This window comes from Equus przewalskii, chromosome 24, assembly GCF_037783145.1.
Source record: "Equus przewalskii isolate Varuska chromosome 24, EquPr2, whole genome shotgun sequence".
In the NCBI taxonomy this organism is placed as follows: domain Eukaryota; kingdom Metazoa; phylum Chordata; class Mammalia; order Perissodactyla; family Equidae; genus Equus; species Equus przewalskii.
This window is the reverse complement of record NC_091854.1, coordinates 20025309-20033106: the sequence shown is the minus strand read 5'-3', so window position 1 is coordinate 20033106 and position 7798 is coordinate 20025309. Positions and strand designations below refer to the sequence as shown.

The 7798-nt window shown below is 40.3% G+C and overlaps 1 long non-coding RNA gene across 1 annotated transcript; it reads right to left on the bottom strand.

Moving 5' to 3' along the window:
- Nucleotides 1–2457: 2457 nt before the first annotated feature.
- Nucleotides 2458–5123, bottom strand: LOC139079194 (uncharacterized). The gene is made up of 2 exons (XR_011532567.1): nt 3466–5123; nt 2458–2894 (listed from the first exon to the last, which is right to left on the bottom strand). It is a non-coding gene; the product is annotated as an uncharacterized lncRNA (long non-coding RNA).
- Nucleotides 5124–7798: the final 2675 nt, after the last annotated feature.

Below are 7798 nucleotides of genomic sequence, written 5' to 3'. Positions count from 1 at the left end.
TGTGTGTGTGTCTGTGTCTGTGTGTATATCACATAGAAGTAAATATCTTTGAGTATGAAAAATTAGCCAAGAGAGATGAAAAGATCTGCCCCAAATTATAGTCAGCCTCTATTATATAATAATGTGATGACTTGAATCAAGTCTTTTAATGGAAAACTCATGCACTTAATTGATAACCTGAACAGCTTCCGAGTTTTGTTAACAGTTGTGGAAAGTATAGGAAATGATACCATCTCTATATAATATTCCCTTAGGGCTGATTTTTTCCTTTTAAACTCACTATGTCTATTTGTTTAGTTGACTTTTGAAAGGAAAGTGGAAAGCAGGATGCCCACTTAAAAATTCCAATTGGATTTTTCCGTTATATCGACGTCATGTAAATAATACTCTGCATTCTGCTTGGCAGGCATGAGCTTCACCCTGTCTCTGCTAACATCACAGCAAAACCTGAATTACGTTATATCAAATTATTGAGGTTATTGTAATGATGTGTTTTCAGGTCAAATTCTTTTTTTTTAAAGATTGGCACCTAAGCTAACAACTGTTGCCAATCTTCTTATTTTTTTTTTCTTTCCGCTTTTTCTCCCCAAATCCCCCCAGTACGTAGTTGTGTATTCTAGTTGTGGGTCCTTCTATTTGTGGCACGTGGGACGCCACCTCAACATGGCCTGACGAGTGGTGCCATGTCCGTGCCCAGGATCTGAACCTGTGAAACCCTGGGCTGCTGCAGTGGAGCACGCGAACTTAACCACTCAGCCACGGGGCCAGTCCCTCAGGTCAAATTCTTAATTTTAAAAACTTTCTGGGTAAGTTCAGTGTTCTAATTTTTTTTTTTTTTTTGCTGAGGAAGATTCACCCTGAGCTAACATCTATTGCCAGTCTTCCGCTATTTTGTGTATGGGTTGCTGGGACAGCATGGCCAGTGACAGGCGAGTGGTGTAGGTCTGGGACATCGAAGAGGAGTGTGCCAAACTTAACCACTAGGCCACTGGGACTGGCCCTCAATGTTCTAATTTTAATTACCGAATGTGGCAAAATATTTTTGGATAACACTTACTAGTATGATTTTTCCAGTAAAATTAAGGAACAAAACAAAAAATATTTGGCCATGTTTGAGAACCTATTATTTGCATGTATTTCAAGTTTAAAATGGAACACTTGGAGACAATCGTCATCACTAGCTAATGACTCTCAGGTGCTGACAATCTCTCACTGTTTCCCCCAGCAAATGGATAGGACAGTGACCCCAGATTTCAGATTTTTGATACGTAAGGTAATTACTCCAGAATTTCTACTCTTACGTGAGATATTTTTCTTTAGAGAAATTATACATTTTTTTATCTGTGCTTTATCTTGACCTTAAAATCACTATAGTGATTATTTTAAAAAGGTTGTTTAGGTTACTGTTTTCATAGAGAACATTTGTTTTACTCTATAATTTTGGGTTCTGTTTAAAGGAAATTATTTGCCCAACTCTGAAAGTGTCGTCAAAGGCTTATATATCAACTATTCACTATTGCTATTTTCAGTTTTGTATACAGTTCCTGACTGATTAAAATATGTGGCTTCTGAACATGGCTGCTTTCTGAATCCCACGTGGCAATTCCATATTTAAGTTATTGTATAAGAACTGACGTTACATTAGCTTACTCTTCACATCTGTTCCTGCCTCTTTGTTTTAGTTCCCATAACCTCAGAGATGGAGAGTAATTTGGTCCCCATGCCAGAGGGTTTCCTCCAAGTATCCACGGATGAGATAATGCATGTAAAATACTGAGCACGAAGCCAGACACACAGTCGGTGCTCAGTGAACACCTACTGATTATTATTGATTGTCAACTTTCTTCTTCCCACTATATCACTCCACCTCCTTTTTCTCTTCTTATTTTCCAGTTCTCTATTTCCAATTATTCCTAGAAAAATTTATTTGAATTTTAGCTAAATAAAGGTTATCTCCTTGCCCACTTGTCATCTTCAGTTGTTCATCGTTGCCATGCAACCACAAAACACGCTATCTTTAGTTCCAGGGAAAACTGCATATGGTTTAACAAATCCTGTGTTTATTTTCTCCACAGTATTTGCTTACTGGATATATACATAACTGAGGTCGGAGAGGGGAAGGGTGTTGGGGGGTGCAAGTGTGTGTTTCTTCCTAATTCTTAATGTTACTTGCTGTAATTAGGGGCTATATTTGCTGGGAAAAACCAGTCAGTATCTTATGATTCATTTGATGACTACATGTTTCCTGATAAACAAGTTAATACTATTGCTTTGGCAGACATATAAGGTTATATTCATTTAATCCTAGAATTTTTTTATGGCTCACTCATATTTAATTTTATAGTTGATACTTTTAGGCTGGTAGGAATATCAAATGCTACTGAGTGGAAATACTGTGGATCAATAACCTGGGCTGAACGGTAAGCCTAGATGTAAAGTGAAGACGAATACTTTGGATTAATTGTAGTTAATTCATTTATCTTAGGTAGTAACAAAGGTCAATTTATTTTACCCAATCGTATTTACTGATATCTATTACATACATAACACCATGTAAGAATCTGGAGAGGATACCAAAGAGGAGTATGAAGCATGGTTTCTGCCATCAAGGAACTGTGTGGTCAGGTAGACAATTTACCAAAGGTGAAAAAAGTCAGCATGTACACAAATACAAAACCCTGTTGCAAAGAACTATTTCTAGAACAATAGATGTGCATTAGGAACTCGGAAATGAGGTAGGTGGGTGTTGTGCCAGCTAACTTCCATTTCTCTCTCCAGATCCAATCTTCACCTTTCCCAGTCTTTCCTGGAGGCATCTGCAGCCTGGGCCATATCAACAGAGCCTCTTCCCTCTGGCACGCGATTTAGTTCAATGTTGAGTCTGGGGAGATGATCTGAGGAAGGGAGGAGAATGAGGTCAGAGTAGGTACGTTTGTGGCACCTGGGGCAAGGGTACAAATGGAGGCCCAGCTATTGAAAACTAATTGCTTAGAGGCCGGCCTGGTGGTGCGGTGGTTAAGTGTGCATGTTCTGCTTCTTGGCGGCCGGGGGTTCGCTGGTTTGGATCCCGGGTGCGGACATGGCACCACATGGCAAAAGCCATGCTGTGGTAGGCGTCCCACATATAAAGTAGAGGAAGATGGGGATGGATGTTAGCTCAGGGCCAGTCTTCCTCAGCAAAAAGAGGAGGATTGGCAGCAGTTAGCTCAGGGCCAATCTTCCTCAAAAAAAAGAAAAAGAAAAGAAAAAGAAAACTAATTGCTTAAAAATAGTCAAATAACATATATTCTATCCTCCGAATGTATCTTCAAAGAGCTCTGAAAAGCCAAGTTCAAATTTAGAGTTCCCCAGTTCATCAGATGTCCACACTGGGATGTAGGGGCACGGGGAGAAACAGGCCTCTGCCTGCAGCTTACCTCATTCTTTTTCTACCCACTTCTATTCTGCGACCCCAACCCCACTTACCGTGGCAAAGAGCTTCTCCTTGGCTTCCCAAGGCATTGGGGAAGTGCACATCAGCAGTGCTGGCTGCCTGGACCCTGGAAATTGCAATTTCTGGAAGCAAGCTTGGGGCCACATGGGCAAGGAAATCCAGGATCTTGGGTATCCAGAGCATAGTCCAGAAGGGAGGGCATGGGTTCTCAGTGGCCATGCCCAGTTGACCTTGTCGACTCCGTACCTTGTAGGGTTTTGTGTAGCTGAAGGAGAGCTGGAGCAGGCGCTCCTTTTGCTCAGGTCTAAGGGTAATAATGGGTCAGGCTGTTTATTTCCGTTTCCCCAGCTGCTTTCTCTCCAGATTGCCTCTGGGTGGATGTTTCCTTCAAGCAAATGTGACAGCTCCTCTTAAGGTGTTTCTCTCTTCAAAATTTTCTAATTCCTCTTCTCTTTAGACTTTGGGGTAGAAACAGCTAACGGATACTCTACTACATGTTTTTTTTTTAACTTTAACTTTTCTATTTCAGTAACATTGGTTTATAACATTATATAAATTTCAGGTGTACGTCATTATATTTTGGTATCTGTGTAGACTACGTCATGTTCACCCAAAGACTAATTATCATCTGTCACCGTACACATGTACCCTTTTACTCCTTTTGCCCTCACCACTCCTCCCTTCATCTCTGGTAACCACCAATCTAATATCTATATCTATGTGTTTGTTTGTTGTTGTTGTTGTTTTTATATTCCATTTATGAGTGAAATCATATGGTATTTGACTTTCTCCCTCTGACTTATTTCATTAGCATAATATCCTTAAGTTCCATCCATGTTGTTGGCAGTGGCAAGTTTTCATCTTTTTTTAATGGCTGAGTAGTGTATATAAATATAGTAGTGTATATATTCCATTGTGTGTATATACCACATCTTCTTTATCCATTCATCCATTGATGGGCACTTAGGTTGTTTCGAAGTCTTGGCTATTGTGAATAACGCGGCAATGAACATAGGGATGCAAATATCTTTTCGACTTAGTGTTTTCAGGTTCTTTGGATAAATACCCAGATGTGGAACAGATGGATCATATGGTAGTTCTTTTCTTAATTTTTTGAAGAATCTCCATACTGTTTTCCAGCGTGGCTACATCAGTTTACATTCCCAGCAGCAGTGTATGAGAGTTCTCTTTTCTCCACATCCTCTCCAGCATTTGTTATTTCTTGTTAATTATAGCCATTCTGATGGGCGTTAGGTGATACCTCATTGTAGTTTTGATTTGCATTTCGCTAATAATTGGTGACGTTGAACATCTTTTCATGTGTCTGTTGGCCATCTGTATATCTTCCTTGGAAAAATGTCTGTTCAGATCTTTTGCTCATTTTTTAACTGGGTTGTTTGCTTTTTTGTTGTTGAGATGTATGAGTTCCTTATATATTTTGGATATTGACCCCTTATCAGATATATGTTTTGCAAATATCTTCTCCCAATTATTATCTTTTCGTTGTGTTGATGGTTTTCTTTGCTGTGCAGAAGACTTTTAGTCTGATGTAGTCCCATTTGTTTATTTTTCCTTTTGTTTCCCTTGCCTGGTGAGACGTGTATTTGAAAAGATGCTGCTACTACCAATGGCAAAGGGTATACTGGTTATGTTTTCTTCTAGGGGTTTTATGTTTTCAGGTCTTACATTCAAATCTTTAATGCATTTTGAGTTAATTTTTGTGTATGGTGAAAGATAATGGTCTACTTTCATTCTTTTGCATGTGGCTGTTCAATTTTCCCATCACATTTATTAAAGAGACTTTCCTTTCTCCATTGTATGTTTTATTTATTTATTTGTGAGGAAGATTGTCCCTGAGCTAACATCTGTGCCAATCTTCCTGTGTTTTTTGTGTGTGGGACGCTGCCAGAGCATGGCCTGATGAGTGGTGTGTAGGTCCGCACCCAGGATCCTAACCTGAGAACCCCAGGCCAGCAAAAAAACCCCCACAAAAACTTAACCACTATGCCACCGGGCTGGTCCCTCCATTGTATATTTTTGACTCACTTGTTGAAGTTTAGCTGTCCCTAGATATGTGGGTTATACTATATGTTATGAGTATACGCTAACCACCACCTGTCCAGTCCCTTTGTTAAACCCTTGCCAAACACTCTTAATCTGATTGTACCATCTGTTTCCTGCTATAACTATGGCTGATACAGCTGGTTCCTTAAGGGAAATTTTACAGCAAAGATGACCTTGATGTAGGTCTTGAGGGAAACTTTCACTTTATAGGCAAAAAAAAAAAAAAGATTCAGAAATTAAAGGGGCTTGAAAGGTTATAGAATCCAACCTTCCCACCCTATGCCAATAGTTTTGCCCTGTTTATTTCATATTTTATTTGACACAGCTCAAAGGCATTCTTCTCTTTGAAGTTTTTCTTCATTTTATATCATCTTGTGTTCCCTCATACTGTTTAGATATTGCTAATATACCTGCCATGAACCTATGATGACCCACTTCTCTTTCTACTTTTCCTTGTTTTTTTTTAAAGACATTGTTTTTATTTTATTTTATTTTTGAGGAAGATTAGCCCTGAGCTAACATTGGCTGCCAATCCTCCTCTTTTTGCTGAGGAAGACTGGCCCTGAGCTAACATCCATACTCATCTTCCTCTACTTTATATGTGGGACGCCTACCACAGCATGGCTTCCCAAGCAGTGCCATGTCCACACCCAGGATCTGAACCGGAGAACCCCAGGCTGCCAAAGAGGAATGTGTGCACTTAACCACTGTGCCACCAGGCCATCCCCTTCCTACTTTTCTTAAATAAAACTTCAGGGAGCTTTTCATCCAAACAATGCATTGTAAAGTCATATGACTTTCACTTCATGGGAATGCACCATTTACTTATTAGGTTTTCTCTACTCTTTGCTCATTAACCAAGATAACTAACGTAATACCATTTGGTACTATAGCAATCATAGACACAAAGGCAAATTCGAGTCCTGAGATCCTGTAGCAGCATTCCATTTTCAGGGAGTCATTCATATGAACCAGAATACGTTTATATTAAATTTTAAGTCATAGAAACTGACAAATAAAAATGGCAAGTAATAGGATATATTGGAGAATATGAGGAAGCCATTTGGTACAAACCTAATTCGGCCTGACCTTGTCTTTCCAAAAGGGCCTGACCGTGGCTGTTGAGCATGCATTGTATATCTGCTTTAGATATTCCCCGTGGCAAGAACAAAGGCCCTTGAGATAAAGGTGCAACTTCCCTCCCCCTCCCAACATTGGCATTTCCTTAAGGATTAAGCATCTTTCCTTAGGCTAGGAACTGATTGCTGCGCTAACCTGTGACCACCCAGCTCGAGACAATAGACTTGCCTCCTGCTACGCCCTCCGAGATAGCAGACCCACTACCAGCTGTGTCCATCAAGCACTGTGCCGACAGGGCAATCTTGTGACTACTGTGCAAGGGACATTTCAATCACATGTGAAACGTCCTGTTTGCGGGTATATAACCGCTCTGTATACCTCACTTCCTTGGTGTCCTTTCTTTCTTCGGGAAGAAAGGCCCCGGGCCATGGTCCTCAGATTTCAGCTCAGAATAAACTCACCCAAATTTTCATTTATAGATTGGTTACGGATTATTTTCGTCCACAAAACATAAAACACAAAACTTTTAAAGTTATCCTAGAGAATTAACAGACTACCCCCCCCCCCCCCCCCCGTACCAACCTTAATTTGAGAAACATGGATTTTCAGTACTGAGTTGATGTCAAAGGTGAGGGAAAAGCTCAGAGATAGATGTCTGGTCTGGGCCACTGAGTACATGATCCTATTCACTGACATCAGGAGTTAAAAAAAAAGGGGGGAAAAAGGTGCTTTCAGGAGAAATGATGAGTTCGGTTTTGTACAAGCTTAGTTTGAATTTCCTGCAGTACGTTCACTTTCTGGTAGACTGAGCTGCAGATATAAATTTGGTCAACAACGTCTATTGGACCCAAGAGAATAGATGTGGTCCTTCAGGGAGAGCATGCAAGAGTAAGTCGAGAAGATGGTCAAGGGACAATAGCCTTGGAGAACACAGTTCCTGGAGAGCAGCAGTTAGCAAAAAGGCAGAGAGGTAAGGAAGTAAAAAAAGAGGCGTGATTTAACAATGAAATGGTCAACGCAGATACTCTTAAAGGTGAAGTAAGATAAAGACTGAAAAGTTAATCATATCCGGTGATTATGAAGTGCTGAGGATCGCGGAGCAATTTCAGTGGAGTGCAGGGGCAAAGGCCGACCACAGCAGTCTAAGAGCAAAGGTGGAAGTGAGGAAGTGCAGCTAATAATTTAAGACTTTGGCTTTGTTGTGAAAATGTAGGCACAGGC